Source organism: Vicia villosa, linkage group LG2 (genome assembly GCF_029867415.1).
Source record: "Vicia villosa cultivar HV-30 ecotype Madison, WI linkage group LG2, Vvil1.0, whole genome shotgun sequence".
Classification (NCBI taxonomy): Eukaryota; Viridiplantae; Streptophyta; class Magnoliopsida; order Fabales; family Fabaceae; genus Vicia; species Vicia villosa.
Genome location: NC_081181.1, coordinates 109,104,082 through 109,125,736, shown reverse-complemented (window position 1 = coordinate 109,125,736; position 21,655 = coordinate 109,104,082).

Here is a 21,655-nt window from a genome sequence, read left to right as displayed (position 1 = left end):
AGGTTGAAGTTCAGAGAAAGCTCAATTTTAAACTAAAGATGTCACTTGTGATCTCTTGGATTCTCATTGCAATGTTGTACAAGTTAAAATAGTGTTGTTTGATTTTGATGTATTTAAGAAATAGGTTGTGAGACATTGTAATTGTCAGGCTGGCAATATCATCTACTGATTGTAACTGTTGCTTAATATTAATGATATTTGTTCTGTTTTGTCAATCTATGGTTATGCTATTTTTGTCATTAGAAACATTTGTGTTGAATTACTCAAAGTAAGGTGACCAGACATATCAAAATGACACATAACTTGTGCAATTGTCATTACAAAATGGCACATAATTGTGCATTAGTCATTGGCACAATAATTGTGCATTAGTCATTACATAATAGGAGAACATTAGTCATTACAAAATAGTAGAACATCAGCCATTACAAAATGGGAGAGAAAGTCGTGCATCAGTACAAAAGCAAAAACGTAAACTTCATCAATTTTTCCTAGCTTTCTTTGCAGCCTTCACTGTAGTCTCTTGTGTCACGGTTCCACCTTCTTCCTCAGACATGTCAATAGGTTGATTTGGACTTGAACCAAGCCTGATGAATGGTTTTTGAAACCATTTGAGTTTGATCCTCTCGCTTGTCCTCTTTCTTAATGGTTTGGCCTGTGGTTTGGCCTTTGCTTTGTCTTTAATTTTGGTACTTGGTGAGCCTTTGCTTGTTGTTGTATTCACAGCCGTCTCTGAGGTTTTGATGTCAGGTATAATTGAAATTACCTCATCAGATAAGTCTCAAAATAGGTCCGGCTGCAGCTGTTGACATGAAATTATATTTCAGTTACAACAGTTGAATTAGAAGTCAGTTACAACGCATGGATTTTACAAGTCAGTTACCTCAGCTGGCTTATCCACATCAGTTTGGTGTTGGTTAAGTGCTTCCTCATTCAGAGCAGTTGCATTCACTTGAGTTGGCATATCCACCACAACTGGCTCTTCATTTCTTTCACCTTGGTCTGGATCAGTGGTATTCTGCTTGACTTGTTTCTAAAAAGAGTTAACAATTAAACAGTCATAATTCAAGGTATTCCTAGGATTTACCCTATGCAACTCAGCTGCATATCTCCATATATTTGCATATTGCTTGTCTGCATCTCCTTCTACTATCCTCTTTGCTATGAGTTTTTCCTTCCATGCCCTAGCCACATTTATGCCCACTGAGTAGTTTTGTCTCACATCTTGGACAATGTCACAAATCCTAACAGATTCAGATGTTTGCATCTTCTTCACAACTTCCTCTGCCACCCACCTAGAGTTTGCAGATCTGTTGTCCAAAACCCTAGCACAAGTGTGGCTGCCATGTATGGTCTTTATAGCATATGTGTGCTTATGTCCCACTTTAGAGCAGAGAATTAAAAACCCACATTTAGCCCTACATTCTACCCTTACCCTATAGCTCTCATTCTTGAAAAAAGTAATTTCCCTACCATTTAATACTGACCACTCACGTATGACATCTCTAAAAGCATCTAGGGAATTGAATTCCATACCCCACTCAAATTTAAAATCCTTATTCAATGCCTCTCTCCTAAAATTTTCAAACTTGGGCCTCTCTTTATCAGATACATCTGGATCTGAACTTTATAGCTCATCACTTACATATTCATCACCCTCCACTTTATCTTTCATTTTGGTACCATCATCTTCAGCTGCATTTTTGTTGGAACTATCATATACATGATTCTTCTTTTTGAATCCATCATATTCCCATTTCTTCTTATTAGAACATTTCAAGAATCCAGCAAGACCAACATTATCATTAACTGGTTTCACATCAATTACTTCAAACCCATCTGCAATAGTTGTGGCTCATTCATCCTCACTATCATTGAGCCCCTCAATTCCTTCATTATCATATACAACATGATCCCCAACCTTATTCACACACTTAGCAAACCTGACTAATACTTCAAAATCTGTGACAGGATGCTCCAAAAACAATTCCGCCGATGTTTGGGTCGCACAAGCATATGCAGCCAAATCATAACAATCATCGTCCCTCTTAATCTGGAAATGATTTTCATCTATTTCAACAATCTTTGTCCATATTTTGTACGTCCCTTCAGTATATCCCCATCCACTCAACAAGCTATGAACAACAACCATTGACCACTTCTACGATGTTGCCCATTGACTATAGTAGAAACACCACCTCTACATATCATAATTCCATCAGACATTCTTACAAATTCCCCTCCATGATTAAAAACAACATTGAACAGTTGCAAGTTCTGGAAAAAACACAAACTTTACTATGTTTTATTGGGAGAACAAAACGCAAACTTTACTATGTTTTTATTGGGAGAAAAAAACGCAAAATTTACTATGTTTTAGATATACATACCTCTTGCGTGTTCGATGCCTCTCCATCTTCTTCGTGTAGCTCTTCTTTCTTCCCTTCGCTGCCTGGAGATTGCCGGTTCTCTTCGCTCATCTTCTTCTTCTCCGCTTTCTGCTTCATCGACATCGTCTTGTTCTTCGTCTTCATATGACTCTTCTTCTTCTCCACCACTTTCTTCTTTCTGGAGCTCATCTTCTTCGTCATTTTTGGTAATTTTTTTCTGCAAAATGCTTGAACCCTAGTTTTTTTTAGGGGGTTAAATAAGAAAACGAAGGTAAGACAATAAAATCCTAGGCACAATCAGCATCATATACACAGTCACCAAACATTCAAATGTCAAGTGTGAAGATTCCCTTGCCAACTCAGCATTAGGGGGGACGTGTTTTAGAATCTGGGTTTGTCAAGGGGGGATCACAAATTTCTTTTTAGGGGGGGGGGGAATCAAAACTCGCTTGTTCTGAAGGGTTTCATATATTAAACCCTTTAATTTAGAAGGACTAAATTTCAGGTTTAATTTAAAATATATCCAACTTTAATGTCATTTGTCCATCACCAAATATAGATTAAATGTAAGGTGGAGGATAACATGGTGAAGTAGATATATTGGACCATCATGGTGAACTCAAGAATAACCTGCTTATCATGGGTTAAACAAGTTTTTCACATTTTGTACCAATACTCATAAGAATATTTAATCACTTTTATATTTTCGCAGCAAATTACAAATGACCTATTTTTCCAAATTAATATTCTTTTAAAATACAAAATGACTAATTGTTGTCATAAAATCATAAATCATTAAAAGATATTTTTTGTTAAAAATACTTTGAGTCACTTAACCATATGGTATGGTTAATGTATTTCGATTATTCATTGGATATTAAAAAATAAACATAATAAATATAATAACTATTTGTTTATCAAATTCTTTGTTTGCTTATCTTTTTCCAACTAAATTATTGAAATACTAATAATTAAAAAATGTTATAAATTTATCGAGAACAATTGTTTTAAACTAAAAAATTAAAAAATAAATGAATTGTTTATTACATCTCAATTCAGAGCAATATTAAAATGATAAATTTATAGAAGATTTACATTTTTGTTCAATGTATTTTGCTTTTTCTTAATTTTTTATTTTTTTTTTCTAAAATTAAATTGGATTGTCTATAGCTTCCAAAAATAAAATGAAATTGATTTTGAATAAGAAGCATGAATGAAGAGCAAAGATGGACAACACACTTGGAGCATAAAAACCATATTCTTTCTTCTTAAATTTTAATTTATCATAAAAAATTATTTACAAATTTAATTAACTATTATATTACATATAATCACTCAAATAAATAAATAATGCCACAACGACTGAACTGGAGTTATTATAATAACTACGTGTTTAAATGATTTATGTGTGTATATTCATAATGCTTATTTATTTTTATTGTCTTACAATTTTAAAATTTAAATTACAATTTTATTGCAATTTTACATGCATAACCTTGTTTTAATAAAAATATATGGTGGGATATAATTGCAAATACATGTTTCTTTACGTATCACACTTGTTTAATAGGTCACTCATATTCAATCTTGACCATTGTACTTTTTTATTATTAAATCAATGGTTACTTTTTAAATTCACCATGATGGACTAATATATCAACTTCACCATGTTAACATTCACCTTAAATGTAATCATTAACTTAAATTAAGTTTGTTGCAAATATGAACCATGTGATTCTTCATCTTCATCTCCAACACTTAGACCCACAATTAAATAAAAATAATTGTGAGAACCTATCACTTAATCTCTACCTTTTTAAAATATTCTCCTGGTGTTTTGTCCCAACCTAGATACACTATTTAAAGTTGAATATTTGAATGGTGAGACCCAGAAGAAAATTGATTAAGTATTTTAGAGGAATAACTATTTTTAGACTCGATGAATTAAAAAATAATAATCTTAAATACATTTTTGGTCTTTGTAAGTTAGCAAGTTTTTTATTTTCGTCCCTCTAATTTTTTTTTTGGTTTGAGTATCTATATTTCACTTTCGCGTTCGTTTTAGTCCATAAAATCAAAATTCACAAAAAAATCTGCAGAAAACCTACAGATTTTCCTACAGATTTTGACTTTAGAGACTATACCTCAAACAAAATATAAGATACAGAGATTCAAACAAAAAAAAAGTTATAGAAACGAAAATAAAAAATTAACTAACTTACCGGAACCAAAAATATATTTAAGTCTAAAAAAATAACTTGAAGTGTTTGTATGTCACTTAATAATTCTCAATGTTTTTAAAAAATTTGGGTAGAATGTTGCTACAAGGATGAAGATGATGAGTCATCTGTCTCATTGTCAAGAAAATATGTGTTGAAATTATGCAAACGACCACATCAGAACGTTAACAACCACATTAGTGTTTTAGTAATAGAGATTTTGTTATCGACCACCGTTGCAAATGTTTGATGATTCAAAAGCCTAAATTGGAAAAGATAATACCAATAGTAACCAAAAATTTACAAAGGTAAAACGCAAAGGAGGATGGAATGAATCTAGTCTAAAGAAACCAAACTTTTAATTATTAATAATAAACGAGAATTACTTTTATTTTATTTTAATATATGAAATATTTATTACAAATGAGGGGGACCATGCCTCTTTAGATCCTTCGTGGTCCTTCAGCAGATGGAAGATGGAAGGATTAACGAGAGAAATAAAATTCTAAAGACTATAATCATTAGAGATTTTGACAATTGACGGAACATCTACACTAAAATATCTAAAAACACTTAATTAATAATATTGTGATAACGACCGAGGATCAATATTAATCAATATTTTGATATGGAACACAAATAACAATAGCAATTAAAATAAATGGTTTTTAACAATAATAATTAATAAGTAGAAATTATAACAGAATAAAGCAAGAAAAAACGAAAAGTTTGCTTGTCCAATTCGATCAAAAAAATCTACTCTGGAGAGAGAGTGGCTCTCCAATTCATTATACTCAAAAAAATTGTTACAAGAGATTACAAATGAGTTACAAGAAAATAGTTTCAAGAACAAATCTTGAAACTCCTATTTTATACCCTAAGTGTTTTTCAACCTCTACAACTCTCAATAATGTAAGCACACAAAATTCAATGTGTAACCAAGTGTTTCCCAGCACAAACCCAAGGTGTAATCAAATGTTTCTCAATACCCTTAGATAACTCCAAAGATTTCCCAGAACATTTGTCATTATAAGTTTTTCCTTAAGAAGACCTTAAACCTTAAGATTGTCACACTATAAAATACTAAAGAGATACATATTTATAATTACTAAAATTCAACATAAAAAAACCAAAACACAACACATTAATTATTAGAATATATTATAAATATTTTATAATATATTTTACATTAATTTAGACTATTTATAAATTAATATATATTCAATATTCTAACATTAAATAACAGATCCACAAACTGAATCGGTCAAACCTAAAATCCGCGAACCGTCCAAACCAGATATTCTTGCTGATTTTCGACTTTCTGATTTATGACAATCTCAAAATATATATTTTTTCTATTCATCAACAAAGGTTTTAAGGCATAATTCAACCAATAAATATATAAATCATAATATCATTAAGAGATTTTGACATTTGCACAACATCCTTTAGTATCGAATCTCAAATCTAGTTGAGAGTTTAATTAATAGCTCTCAACATTGATTCATTTTTCTTCAAGGGATTTCACTATGGGAACTTTGACCTTTATGAGTTATTTAAATACTCTAATAGTGTTAAGCATATTATGTGTGAGTGAGGGCGTTGAACTTGAACTACTAAACTACAAAATGGAGAAAAATAAAGTAAAATAAATAGATGAAATACGTAAATTGTGACCTATAAAATGGTTATTCGTTCGGTTAATTTTGCAAGTAATGTGTGAGTTCTCTCTGTTTGGGATACATGTCGCCCCAAAATTGAATGATTTTATTATCTTCATGACACTTACCGTTTCCATTTTAGCGTGTGTTTTATTTCTTAGGTTGTTTTGGAATGTTGTCTATCAGTTGCGACTAGTGGTGCCCAAAACATGGAACATGACTTCCATTGTTAAATTTTCAAATTTTACTAGACTTTGACTCCTTATTGAGTCTTACAACATTGATAGACCGTATTAAATCTAAGATAGATTTAGCTATGCCTTGTTCAATTTCAATTTCATTAGACTAATCCTTATTCAATGGGAGAAAGTTCAACAAACCCTAGTCTACTAATTTTGACAAACACTTTAATTTTTTAGGTGTAAAAAGTTTTGGTACGTGTCTTAAAACAATTATACATTTTCAAATATTCATAATCATTTTTTCTTCGATATATCTTGGTGGATTGTAATTCATACATTTTATTGAGGTTGTGTAAATAGTATTTGTGTCATACAAAAAAAATATCTTATGCTTGATTATGAATGGATCTTATGAATTTATAATAAACTGTTGGATGAATGTGTAATAAAAGATGAAAGATTTTTTATTTTATGTGGTGAATTAGTTTTGATTTTATATTGTGAAAGATTATTCTAATTTAATTATAAAAAATAGGGATAATTTAATTCAAGTTTAATTTTATGTGATAATTGTGAGCCTGAATCTATATTAATAGCTTTTTCTCTTTTGAAAATCTTAACAAAAAAATAATAAAACAAATTTTCACAATGGGCTATTTTTTTAATGAGGCCTATTGTTGCCAAACTCAATAAACTGAACCGATCTAACCACCAAATCCGATCAATCTAAATTTAGTTTTAGTCAAGATTGGATTATGCATGTGAACCCATGGTTTGGCTAGATTGATAATCTGGGTCTTCTTTCAACTGTATTTGATTGACTTTCCTGCCTTAATCTTATATATAACACTTATAGTGATGATTAATTTCATTAATTATTTTTATTTAAAAATAATTATGTTGATAGCTTAGAATGACAAACAAACGAAATCAGATTTTATCGAATCCTTTTTAGTCGAATATAGGATAGTCAAATCTAAATCATTTGTATACAAGTTATGCAAGTTTTTCTGAAATCCATTAAGGTTCATGTGGGTTGTGGGAGTGTCAAAAGCAGTCAAAGGCATGTGAAACTTGAATATTCATCATCTTACTTGTGTTATGTGTTTATAGTACCTCTAACCGATAAAGTTATTTTCACATAAGCATGCTCCGAGGCAAGAATAGTTGTGAAGTTAGATTCCATATGCAATGATTTATCGGTCAATAGAATAGGTGTTGAACTATTAAATAAATAAAAATTAAAATATGTAATAGTTTAATAGCGATATTTTTTTTTTAAGTGTGGGTTGTAATATCACTTTTTAAAGCTAAATAAGTGGGATGTTGAAGATTCAAACTCGCATCCCTAAATCCGATGTCGCTACACATATATCAATTGAGTTGGTTTAACGAAATGATAATCATACATTTTTATATAATAGGTGTACTTCTTATTTTGGCCCTTAACTTAATTTATTGTTTCGCTTTGGTCCCTTAATTAAAAAATGTTACATTATAGTTCCTTAAAACTATTCCGTTAGTCTAATTGACCCCTTCCGTTAAATTTTCAGCAAAAAAAAAAACATTAACTACTTACGTGGCAGGTATGACCTGGATTTTTTTTTCTTTTTATATTATCAATATTCATATGATTCATTGGAACCCTAGACGCCACGCCCTCTTTCTCTCTTCCCATAAACACTGTCTCAAAAATGCCATACAAATCTGAATTATTTTCGTCTTCAAAACGCAACAACACACAAATCAAAGAATCTTCTTATAACAATGGGTAACCATTGATATCTCTGCATCCTTAATTTAAAACTAAATTCTTCATTGTTTCTTCTCTTTGCTAGATATTTATGATGAGATTCAGAGGTTGATGAATGATTTATTATACTACATACTCTACAGACTCCATATGAAGATACAGTGTGACGTGTGTAACAAACAACAAGCATCACTATCAACGCCTTCTTCACTAAAGACAAAGGTTTATAGGCTTTTTGACAGATGTAGATGAATCATATCCAGTGCGACATGATTCGTCTGAAGGATAGAAAAACACTTAGAAAGGGGGGGATTGAATAAGTGTATCTCAAAAACTTAGAAGATAAAAATAATCAACACAATGATTTTTATCCTGGTTCGTTGTTAACGAAACTACTCCAGTCCACCCCCTTAGAGTGATTTACCTCAACTGAGGATTTAATCCACTAATCCAACTGATTACAATGGTTATCCACTTAGAAACACTCTAAGTCTTCTAGAGTATCCTGATCACAACTTGATCGCTCTAGGAATCCTTTTACAATCAATGTAAAAATAAAGTTTACAAGAGTATAGATGCTTCTAATAAAGTTGTAATCACAACTGTGATATTTCTCTTAAGTTCTATGCTTAACACTCACTAAATATTACAAGAGTTTGTGAGGTTGAAGAAGAAGTTCGTAAGCTTTTGAATTTAACAGCGTTTCAGTATATTGCACAAGTGTTTTACTTTGCTTATGATCAGAACTTCTATTTATAGGCGCTGAGAGGAAATGACCGTTGGGAGCATTTAATGCTTTGCGTGAATAGTACAACGCTGCATTTAATGTTTCACACTTTTGTCAACTACCTCGAGCCTTGTTTTTGCTGCTTTTACTGACTTTGCTTTTTGTAGCTTCTAACGTTCCTTTTGTCAGTCAGAGATTAGACTTTTCAGCCTTTCATCTTGTACTTTCTTCTGGACTCAGATTTTGTAGATGACAACGTTTGAATATCAGAGTCAATCAGCTTGGTGCAGAGCATCTTCTGTCTTCTGACTTTTAAGAGCTTGAGCGTGATACCATCATAACTTCAGAGCTTGTTCTTCTGACTTTCATTCTTCTGATGCTTTTAGTTCATGTTCTGATTCTGCTTGACCATCTTCTGATGTCTTGCCAGAGCATGTTCTGATGAAGCCATCCAGAACCTTCTGAGTCAGTTGCTTCTGAGCGCTGATTTGTGCATACTCTTTATATATTTCCTGAAGTGGAAAATGCAAAGGATTAGAGTACCACATTGTCTTATACAAAATTCGTATATAATGTTATCATCAAAACACAGAATATTAATTTGAACAAATCTTGTTCTAACATCGTCTTTGTCGGATTCAGACAACGAGAAAGAGAAGAAGAGTATAAGACAGGGTGGATATTAAGATACTCGTATTTGCATTTATTCCCATATATTTTAGTAAATAATTACTTATACCCATATTCGTTTTACAAATTTTTATCCTATTCGTTATGAATATGTTTTTGCAAATATTCATTTTATATGGGACAAATTGCCCTCCATATTTAGTACCTACATGTTAAACCAAACAGCAAATGTAATACATATGCTCTAAAAAAGTCATATATAATCATGCGCAATTTTTCATCACGTTATTTAAGAAGCTCAGGACTTGAGCAGCATCAAGGTTGATGAATTCATGGTTCGTTACAAACCTTTGAGTTATCCACAATTGACAGGGCTAAAAAGAAGAACAAAGGTATAACCTTTGTATCCAACACTCAGGAGGAAAGAAGTCGTGATGATGAAGAGGAAAGCATGTTAGAAGCTTTAGCTCTTCTTGGGAAAATTCCAGCAATTCCTTGAAGTATCTGGACAGAAAGTGGATGGCAAATGTCTAAGACAGGAGGTCTAACACCAGTGCCCAAAACATAGGTAGTGGTGAAGATGAATCAAATGGTGGCAAGGGTACTAAGTGTTATGAATGTGAAGGTTATGGAAACATTAGAACACAATGTCCTACTTTTCTAAGGAGACGGAAAAAGGGATTAAACATCACTTGGTCTGATTCTGAGAGTGAAGGTGAGGGAGAAACTGCCAATAATGTGATTGCTTATTCTGGAAGATGTGAATATGTTGGTGTATCTAGTATTGGAGACCTGTCTGTAGAAGATTTTTCTACATCCTTCATGATCTTACATTCCAAGTGGAAAAAATCTTGCTTGAGGATAGCTAAATATAAGGAAACCATTGATGTCCTTCAAAAGGAACAAAGGAGCTTGGATAAACCATCACAAATATAGTAAATGAGGTTTCTTCACTAAACTCCAAAATAGATAATTTGCCACATCCTTATTACCATAAGGATTTCTCATGTTACACTTCACAGACCATGACAGTATCTAATCCTGACATATGCCTTCCAAAATATATTCCTAGTTTCAAAATATCGTCATATTCTATTCATTTCAACTTTGACTTTGTGCTCGAAGAATATGGTTTATTCAATTGTTCATGGACTTCTCATAAAAACACAAATGATAGTTACTATTATAGTTCTAATTTAAGAGCATTTGGAAACTTTTCTTGTCTCAATGTTCCAGGATTTGAAGTTATATCAATGAATTTTGTATTATCAATAATTTGAATACTTTTATCATCTTGTACAAGAATCCAAAACCTTGTATTGTTGCCTGATTTTTTATTTAACAACAATATTGATTCTGCTCTTAATTGGCTCCCAATCACATTGCAGAATATGCAAACAAAAAGGTTGGCAATGCAAGGCCAAGAGAAACCCATGTAAACACGAACTCGAATGCATTGATGTTAACTCTAGAGATTATTTTTTAGGAAACTCCATATGTTATAGAAGTATTGTTTCAAATTGTTTTCCAACTATGTTAAGTTGTCTATTTTGGAGTTTAATGAAGAAACCTTTTTTTTAGATTTGTGATGGTTGATCCAAGCTCCTTTGTTTCCTTTTGAAGGACATCAATGGTTTCCTTTTATTTAGCTATTCTCAAGCATGATTCTTTCCACTTGGATTGTAAGATCATGAAGGATGTAGCAAACTCTTATTCAGACAAGTCTTCAATACTGGATACACTAGCAGATTCATATCTTCCAGAATAAGCAATCACATTATTAGTAGTTTCTCCTTCACCTTCACTCTCAGAATCATACCAAGTGATGTTTAATCCTTTTTGGCGTCTCCTTAGAAAAGTCGGACATTATGCTCTAATGTGTCCATAGCCTTCACATTCATAGCACTTAGTACCCTTGCCACCATTGGATTCGTCTTCACCACTATCTATGTTCTGGTGACTGATGTTGGACTTCTAGTCTTGGAAATTTATCATGCACTTTATGTCCAGTACTTCAAAGAATTATTTAAATTTTTCCCAAGAAGAGCTAAATCTTCATAAATGCTTTCCCCTTCATCATCATGACTTCTTTAATCCTGAGTGTTGGATTCAAAGGCTATATCTTTGTTCTTGTTTTCAGCCCTGTCATTTATGGATATCTCAAAGGTTTGTAATGAACCAATGAGTTCATTAACCTTGATGTTGCTCAAGTCTTGAACTTCTTCAATATCAATCACCTTCATAGCAATCCTAAGATTCTCTAGAAATTGCGTTGATGTTGTGTTTCCATTTTCCGTTTTAGAATCTCGCTGAATCGCAATCGGGCTCGTTGATACCAATTTTTTGAAACAATTAGAGTTTTCAAGAAAGATGAGGAAGAAGAAGAAGAGGGAAAGGAGAATTTGACAATGAGAGAAAAACTATACGATGTTTTAAGGTTATTGTTCTTGATCTTGATTGGTTTTTCGAGAACTTCACGTCAGAGATCGTGTTTCTAGGGCAAGTGAATCAACCGCTATGCTTGACGGAAAAAATTGGATTTGATGGGAAAAACATATGCAATCCTTGTTTGGCTTCCATGATACCCTATAAGTGGTTACTGAGGGTGTTCCTGCGCTAGCTTCAAATGTAACCGAAGCACAAAAAATTCCTACAACGAAGTCAAGAAGAAATATTGCAAGGCTTCTTATTGCATTTAGACGACGGTTGATGCTGCTAACTTCGATAGAATCTCTCATGGTGAAATAGTGAATGAGGCATGAGATATTCTGGTCAAGTATTATGAAGGAAGTGAGAAAGTCAATGTTGTCAAGTTGTAGACCTTGCGTCGATAATATGAATTGTTGTCAATGGGAGAAGAGGAAAAATTGCAGAATATGTGTCGAAGGTCCAAAAAATCGTCCATCTCATGAAGGGTTGTGGTCAAATCATAACTAATAAGATGATAGTTGAGAAGGTAATGCGAACGTTGACCTCTCACTTTCATCACGTTACCGTAGCTATTCAAGAATCCAATCAGCTTGAAACCCTAAAATTAGAAGATTTGGTTGGTTCGTTGGAAGCACATGAGATTAGGATTGTCTAAAGGAAAGGAGTTCAAGACTCGACACATGCTCTGCAAGCTTATTCATAACAAAGAATGGTGATTCCAACAAATTCAAAGGCAAGTTCGATAAAACTCAGGGCAAGAAGTCTTGGTCAAATCCCCATAAGCATCAGTTCAAAGATAGAGCTTCTGAATCCTCGAAAAGAGGAGGAGGAAATTATTGAAAGGAAAAATAAAATAAGAAAGGTATGTATTGTTATAACTGTAAAAAGTGGGGTCATTTGTCTAAACATTCTTGGTACATGAAATAAAATGGATCGATAAAAGGCAAGGACGAAGGAGCGAACCTTGCACGCCAAGATTCAAATGATTCTAAAAGTGGTATGGTGGTTATGGCTGCAATCACATATAACCATGTCGAATCCAAGATCTGATTCCTCGACTCAGGATGCTCCAATCACATGACTGGTCAAAGGGCGTGGCTGGAAAATTTTGATGAGTCGACGAACAGCAAGGTAAAAGTTGCTGATAATAGTTCGTTGCAAGCATAAGGTACTAGCAATATAGAATTTCAAATGAGTAATGGAGGGAAAGCTATGATCAAAGATGTGCTTTATGTACCTGGAATAAAGTGCAACTTGATAAGTGTTGGACAAATAGTCGAGAAAGGTTTCTCAGTTGTCATGAAAGATGGATTTTTAAAAGTGTTCAACACCCATAACAATTTGGTCTTGAAATCTCCCCTGTCGAAAAACATGACGTTTAAGACCATGATCAGTTCGAATGAAGTACAATGTCTAAAAACTATTATCGACCATAAGGATAGTTGGTTATGGCGTTTGATGTTTAGACATTTAAATTTTTGATCACTCAATTAAATGATTACTTAAGATACAGTTACTGGTATTCCAAGTCTTGAGATGCTTGACAAATTCTGTGAAGGTTGTTTAGTCGGAAAGTAATCCAGAAATTATTTTGCTTCGACTATGCCAATAAGATCATTCCGCATACTCGAAGTGGTACACTCAGATGTATGTGGTCCATTCGAAGAACAGACTATTGGTGGAAACATATATTTTGTTTCGTTTGTCAACGAGTTTAGACAAAAGCTGTGGATCTATGTGATCAAAAGAAAGGACGAAGTATTTGAAATCTTTAAGAGATTCAAGATACTTGTCGAAAACCAGAGTGAGAAGAAGATCAAAGTTCTGCGAACAGATGGAGGTGGCGAATACACATCCAAGATGTTTGAAGAATTATGTGTAAAACATGGTGTTGATCTTAAGGTAGCTGGTTCTTATACGCCTCAACATAATGGAATTTCATAAAGAAGGAACATAATCATATTAGATATGGCGAGATGCATGCTGAAGCAGAAGAATCTGCCAAAATCCTTATGGGATGAAGCTGTTTCGAATGCAGTTTATTTCCTGAAGAGGTGCCCTACCTAGATATTGAAGAACAAGGTTCATAAAGAAGTTTGGAGTGGAAACGACCTTCAGTAAGTCATTTGAAGGTGTTTGCTTCTATGTGTTACAAGCATGTTCCTGATGCAAGAAGAAGGAAGCTTGATGACAAAAGTGAACTTATGATTATGGTAGGATATCACAAGACAGGTGCATACAGTCTATTCAATCCAATTAATGAGAAGATTGTGTTAAGTCAAGATATTATGATTGATAAAAATTATGGCTGGGATTGGAATTCTGGTGTGTAGCGGGGAAAAACTGAGATCAAAGCCATTGGATTGACTAGACTAGTTATTTTAGTGAAAGTCTCCACCGCGCTTTATTGTTTCCAAAGGAAATGAGAAAAGAGCGAAATAAAACCCAAAGAAGTTTTTCAAAATCAAAACTAATAAAAACAAAGCAGAGACCTTATGTACGGGGGTTGATTATGTAAGGGGGAGGTGTTAATACCCCTCACATCTGTATTTGGTACCCCAATTTCTTGGAGTTCGAAGAAATAACATGTGGTGGCATTATCATCGTCTGAAGCTGAATATATAGCATGATCCTATGTTGCATGTCAAGCAATTTGGATCTGATCAATACTTGAAGAAATGGAAGTCAAAGTGAAGAAACCTCTTGTGTTGCAAATCGACAACAAGTCATCTATAAACCTGGCGAAGAATCCAGTTGTGCATGGAAGAAGTAAGCATATCGATGCTAGATTTCACTTCTTGAGGGAAAAGGTAAATCGAGATAAACTTGAAGTAAGGCATTGCTCAAGCGAATCATAATTGGCCGACATTTTCACCAAAGGATTGAAGATCAACAGATTCTTGAATTTGAGAAAGAAATTAGAAATATTTTAGATCGACTATGATTAGCATATGATCAAGAACTTGGATTATCGGGGGTATGTTGAGATATTATTGAGATTGATATATTATCGAGATAGTAGATGTAATATCAAATATAATCTAATCTAATAATATCAAATATAATTTAAGTTGTGGTAGCCCAAGCTCAATCAGAGTTATATATAAATAATCATAGTATGTATCATTATTTCTACACACCATTACAAATATAAATCTTTATTTCCTTATTTTCTCTCTTTCTCTCCTTTCACTAAAAATGTCGCATACACTAACAAAATTCAATAGATACTAAAATATTCGTATTTACATTTTTTTCTCATATATTTTAATAAATAATTACTCATATATATTCGTTTTACTAATTTTTATCTTATTTATTATGAATGTTTTTTCAAATATCCATTTAATATGGGATAAATTGCCCTCCATAATAGGTATCTCTACCTGTTAAACCAAACATCAAATGTAATACATGTGCTCTAAAAAAAAGTCATATATAATCATGCGAGATTTTGCATCACGTTAAAGTTACTTCTGTCTAATTAATGACACATTTGATTAGACAGGAAATGATCCTCAATTAAAGAAGTGGACCACAGTTTTATATGCCACCCCTGGCTGTACCCTTTTCGAAAGCAACTAAAGCAAATTAATCCACGTCAAGTTAGATTTATTGTAACAGAAAATAGTGACATCTCATGACATAATAGCATCTTGTTATATTATTGTTATTATTACACAGAAGTAAAGATATGGTATAGTGAGGGCCAATTAGACCCAATGAGAGTGATTGATATATTTTCTTGTCTTCTTCCTACACGATTAAGTAAGTCACCATGTTTTTGTTTAATTATAAACAAGTACTAATACACTATAAATAAACAATGATTTTGGAATCAACTATTATAAAACTTTTTTTTTTTTCAATATATTTAATTTAATTTGTATACATTATTATTTATTTGGGTTAAATATATAAAAACTTTTTGTATATAGGCGAAATTCGCTTCTTTCTCCTGTATTTTTTTTTAAACACTTCCTAAAATATAAAAATATTATGTCTTTTATCCTCTAAGTGTAAAGTTTATCCCTCATAATATTTTCTTGTTTGATTTTTCTCCCTAGTTTTAGTGTTAAATTTGCACACTTAGGAGTAATTCAAACAAAACAAAATATTACAATTGAATAAAGCAAAATTTCAATATATTACAAGGATGAAAAATGATATTAACCCTTATTATTATTATTATTATTATTATTATTATTATTATTATTTACATTTAAAAATAAAGCAAATTTCAATATATTACAAGGATGAAAAATCTTATTATTATTATTATTATTATTATTATTATTATTATTATTATTATTTACATTTAAAAATAATTTATTTATCAATTGAAACTAACATACAATCGAGTATAGCAGGATCATACAAATATTTCCTTGATGTGAAAGAAAGTTGGGCCATTAATATGGAAAAAGAATACAAATAACTCAAATTCATTATAGATGTTTTGTGTTTTTTAAAAAATAATTTTAAATTTTTTATAATATTTGAAAAATAAACAAAAATCCATCTTTTCAAAGTTAAAACAAAAAGGTTCAATATAGTTCTACTCAAATTTATTAGAATTATGGTGATATCAATTCAATAAAATAATTAGACATTTTATTTCAATTATTAACATCATAAATTAAAATTGTTGCTAATATAGAGTCACATTCTAAGAAAATAGTATATGAGTGGATTAAAGAAATAAGAAAATGTGAGATAAAAAAAACATGTAAAATACATATTATCATATATTTTTCTCTCTCCACATTTAATTATTTATTAATTTTAATCATTAAATTAAAAAGAATCAATGGTCATGATGAGGAGTAAGTCTTGATAACTTACGCTTGGAGTAAGAATATCTCTTATATATATATATATATATATATATATATATATATATATATATATATATATATATATATATATATATATATATATATATATATATAGGATGGTTATATTGACTCCAAGAGTAAGTTATAATAACTTACTCCACATCTTGACCATTAATTATTTTCAATCTAATGGTTAAAATTAATAAGGAATAGTTTTCTCTTTCCACATTTAATGACTTATTAATTTTAACCATTAGATTGAAAATAATTAATGGTCAAGATGTGGAATAAGTTATTATAACTTACTCTTGGAGTCAATATAACCCTCCTCGTATATACTACCGTATAAGATCTCAAATTTTTCAGGGTTAAATTATAAGTAAATAAGGCCTCTTAAATTACTTGTCAGGTTAAATTTTGATTGATGAGAGAGAAAAAAAGATTGATATATAATCTCCATCATTTATTTTAAAATCTAATGATTTAGATTCATCATGTTCTCATATATATATATATATATATATAGAGAGAGAGAGAGGAGGGTTATATTGACTCCAAGAGTAAGTTATAATAACTTACTCCACATCTTGACCATTAATTCTTTTCAATCTAATGGTTAAAAATAATAAGTCATTAAATGTGGAAAGAGAAAACTATTCCTTATTATTTTTAACCATTAGATTGAAAAGAATTAATGGTCAAGATGTGGAGTAAGTTATTATAACTTACTCTTGGAGTCAATATAACCCTCCTTATATATATATATATATATATATATATATATATATATATATATATATATATATATATATATATATATATATATATATATATATATAGTAATACTTAACTTACACACTATTGAATGTATAATATAGATTTCTAAATCGAAGTGCAAGACTTCTTCGAAGCGGACAAAAAATTCCACTCACTCGAAATATGTAAGATTTCAAACACATTGTTAGGTGTTCTCAGACATTACCACTTTTGTTAATAATTTTGTACTAGTGGTTCAGTATGACATTAATGAGTAGAGAATTTGAAATGGATGAATGAAAATGTCGACTAAAATCTTGTAGAGTTAGGAGTGTTTAGGAGTTACGATCACAATTTAAGTAATTCTGACTTTGGTGACCATAGTGATATCGATAATGACCTTCTTTTGCCCTATTATTCGCAAGACAAGCAATATCGTTAATGATGGCTAGTAGTACAAGTCATGGAAGCATTGAAGACGTTGAAGATCTTCACACTAGTGAGGCTATGGTGGCCTCATTACGCTAAGGCCTGGACCTATAAGTTATAAGTGTTGGAGGAGATTTCATATTGGAGCCATGTGAAAAAGACGAAAAGGTCAGTATGGAAACACCTCTTGGATGAGAGGGTGAATTATTTTATATGTACCTCCTTGTCATTTACGACATGGGAGTGTTAATTTCCTTCATTGTGTTTGAGTTTGAGGTTCTCAGAACCATCAACGCCCCCTTTCCCAAATAAAATTGAACAATGGATTTTTATTAAAGGGTTTAATCATATGTAGGAATTTGAAGATCACGCCTACAATGTGTGTCCTTTTCTTATTCTATGGCACCAAAGGTGTAGATATAGGTAGTTGGGTATATATAGGAGCTCTTGCTAAGAGAGCTCTACTTACCCCCATATTCATCCAATAATAAAAATATGAAAGACCAAATGGAAAGGGTATGGTGCCGAGTGATATTGTGTTAATAAATGATTTTCGTCATGAATTCTTGAAAGAGATGGAAAGGGAAGTAATTGAGCTTTCGGAGACATTATATATTATGAGCGTAAAGGAGGTGGTTGAGTACGACTAGAGTGATAATAGTGATAAAAAAAATCCTAATTAGTTAAGTGTTTTGCACAATTCAATGCTATGTTTGGCATGACTATTTTATTTAAAATTTATTTGTCTTTTTTGCTTAGAGGATTGTCCATATTACTATCACTGAGACAGAGGATCTTTGTGTGAAGAGAAGGACCAAATGAGGCGATGTGTGGCATACTGATCCAAAAAATAATCCCCCAGGTTTATTAATCTATGGCAAAAGGAAGAGAAATAATCCCCCAGGCGAATAATCTCTGCCACACCTCTTAATGTCGTGAAGCCAAGGGCAACAGATGTGGTCATGTCTCTAGCCCGGGATAAAAAAACACAAGGTTGCCAAAGACAAATGTACAATTGATTTGGAGGTAGAGACCTCTATTGACCTCGAGGGGGTGTCTTCTTAGGGTATCACTTTGCAATATCCTCTGGAGAGTAAGGTTGGGCCCTCTATTTGAAATGTGGACTTTGATGATAAGGGTTATGTGTTGGATCTTATAAACTTCCCAATCTGCATTTCCAATGACCACCAAATGGTGAGTCGTCTATGGAGACAAATAAATGTCCAACTTGATTAAGGCTTAACTTGTGAAAGATATCTTACTGAAGCGGGTAATATTTGACACCTACATCTAGTTAGATAGATTTGTGGTGAGCCTCAAAACTGGGTTAAAAACTTTAAAGTGAAGCAGACCTCGATCAATGAGATTTGTGATGAGGTGAAACACTATGTGACCAAGTTGACTGAGGAGAAAAAAGAGAAGAAAAATACCTATAAGAAGTTGGGTGATCCGAAATGCATACCTTGGCTTTGATAACCCATGGAAAATGGAAGAGAAAAAGGGTGGAGGAGGCTGCTATAATCTTTTCCACACATCTTAATGTCATGAAGTCGAGTAATACTTGACGAGACAGGGTTTCCAAAGACAAAGTCACCATTGATTTGGAGGCGGAGACCTCTATTGACCTTGATGGAGTGTCATCTTAGGGTATCACTCTACAATATCCTTCGGGGAGTAAGGTTGGGCCCTCTCTTTGGAATGAGGACTTTGACGCTAGGGGCTATGTGCAGGAAATTATCAACTTCCTATTCCACTTTTACAATAAACACAAAATGGCAAGTCATATTGGGTCAAATAAATGTCCAACTTGGTAGAGGCTTACTTTATGAGGGGCCTCTTATTAGAGTGGGTAATATTTGATGCCTATAGCCAATTTGACAGATCTTTATTGAGCCTTAAAACTGAGTTTAAAAAACTAAAAGGGGAAGCTGACTTCGACTAATGAGATCCATGATCAGGCGATACACTTTGCGATCAAGTTGATGGAGAAAAATGAGAAGGAAAAGGCCTATAAAAAACTGGGTGAGGAGCTTCACTAAGAAAAGGCCAAGATTAAAGGTTTGAATGAGTCCACCCCAGAAATATGCCATTTCCAAAAGCAAACTACAATCAAATTGAATTACGTATGGGTGAAAATAGTTGGCGCCTCTAATAATGCATTTAAAAGGGCCAAGACGTATGTGTCATGTTTCTACCCTGAATTAGATCAGGACGAATTTGGCATGTTCAAGGTTATTTGGGACAGACACTTGGTGGACGAGGAGGATATGTATGACAAACAGTGGTTTTATCATTCTGAGATAAGGAATGAGAGCACAATAATACTTGAGATTGCCTATGTTCTAGACAAAAGAGGTGGTTTGTTCATGAAACGGATGAGTCCATATCTTTTATCACTTATATTTTTTCTTATGTTAAGAATTCTTTTAGGGGCCTTTGAGATTCCCAATAGGGAGACAATGATACCCCTTAAGGTTTAAGTGAAGATACCCATAATGGCTATAATGATACCCTTTACAATTCAAGCAGAGATACTCAGTATGGTGATAATGATACCCCGTAGGGTTCAAGCGAAGATACCTAGTAGGGTGACACTGATACCCTTTAGGACTCAATCTAAGATACACAATAAGGCAACAATGATACCTTTTATGGTTCAAGAAAAGATACCCAGTAGGGCCGAAATGATACCTTTTAGAGTTTAAGCTAATATTGCCTCATCGGGAAGTAATGGTACCCCTTAAGGTTCAAGCAAAGTTGCCTCGTAGTGAAAGTGTAGTCACGGTATCGTTTGTTTTGATGTTTTGCCAATTTGATATAGTTTTTTTAGTACTTGCGTATTTGAAATTTGATTATATAATTGTGTACTTGTATTCTATTCGCAATTCACTTGTAACCGCTTAGGCTATTGTGTTTTTGTATCACTAAGAATCATCCTTACTCATTTAGTAAGAGTGTTGGATCCTAGATATTATTTGTTTTTTAGCCTAGCTAGTTGCTACTCTGTCGTTTCATCAGGCGTAGCTTGAATCATAAGTTAGAACTCTTAAATCTGAATTCTCAGTCATTTGATTTGAATCAAGAGTAATATATTATTCAAATCGGAAGCTGTGTGAAAATGGTAATTTCCGTTAGAGCATTTAATTCAAATCACAAAACAAACATGATTCGAATCATGTGATTTGAATCAAGTGTAAAAATTGATTTGAATCAACTAATTCTATGAAGCTATATTTGGGCACTACTCAAATTGATTTGAATCACAGTTTTCACTTGATCTGAATCAAAGCTTCACAAGACCCATTTTCACCCTTGAATTAAATAGTTGTTTCTTTGTTGAAAGCAACAAGTGAGTGAAACATATGCTTGAAACCCATAGGGACAAAAAGTGAATTTGTCTTCTCTTCTAAGTATGTCGATACCCATCACCATGATTCTTTATCTATTTCTCTAGAACAACTTCTTGATTATGAATTTATGTCAAATTTATTCTCATTTTTGTTGGATATTGTTCTTGTGCAATTTGTTATTGTGTTGAGTGAATTAGAGAGAGGTAATTAATTAATCTTGTTGTGTTGTTCGTGATTATTCAAACTCTTGATAACAATCAAAGCCAAGACCCATTTATCCAGAAATTTGA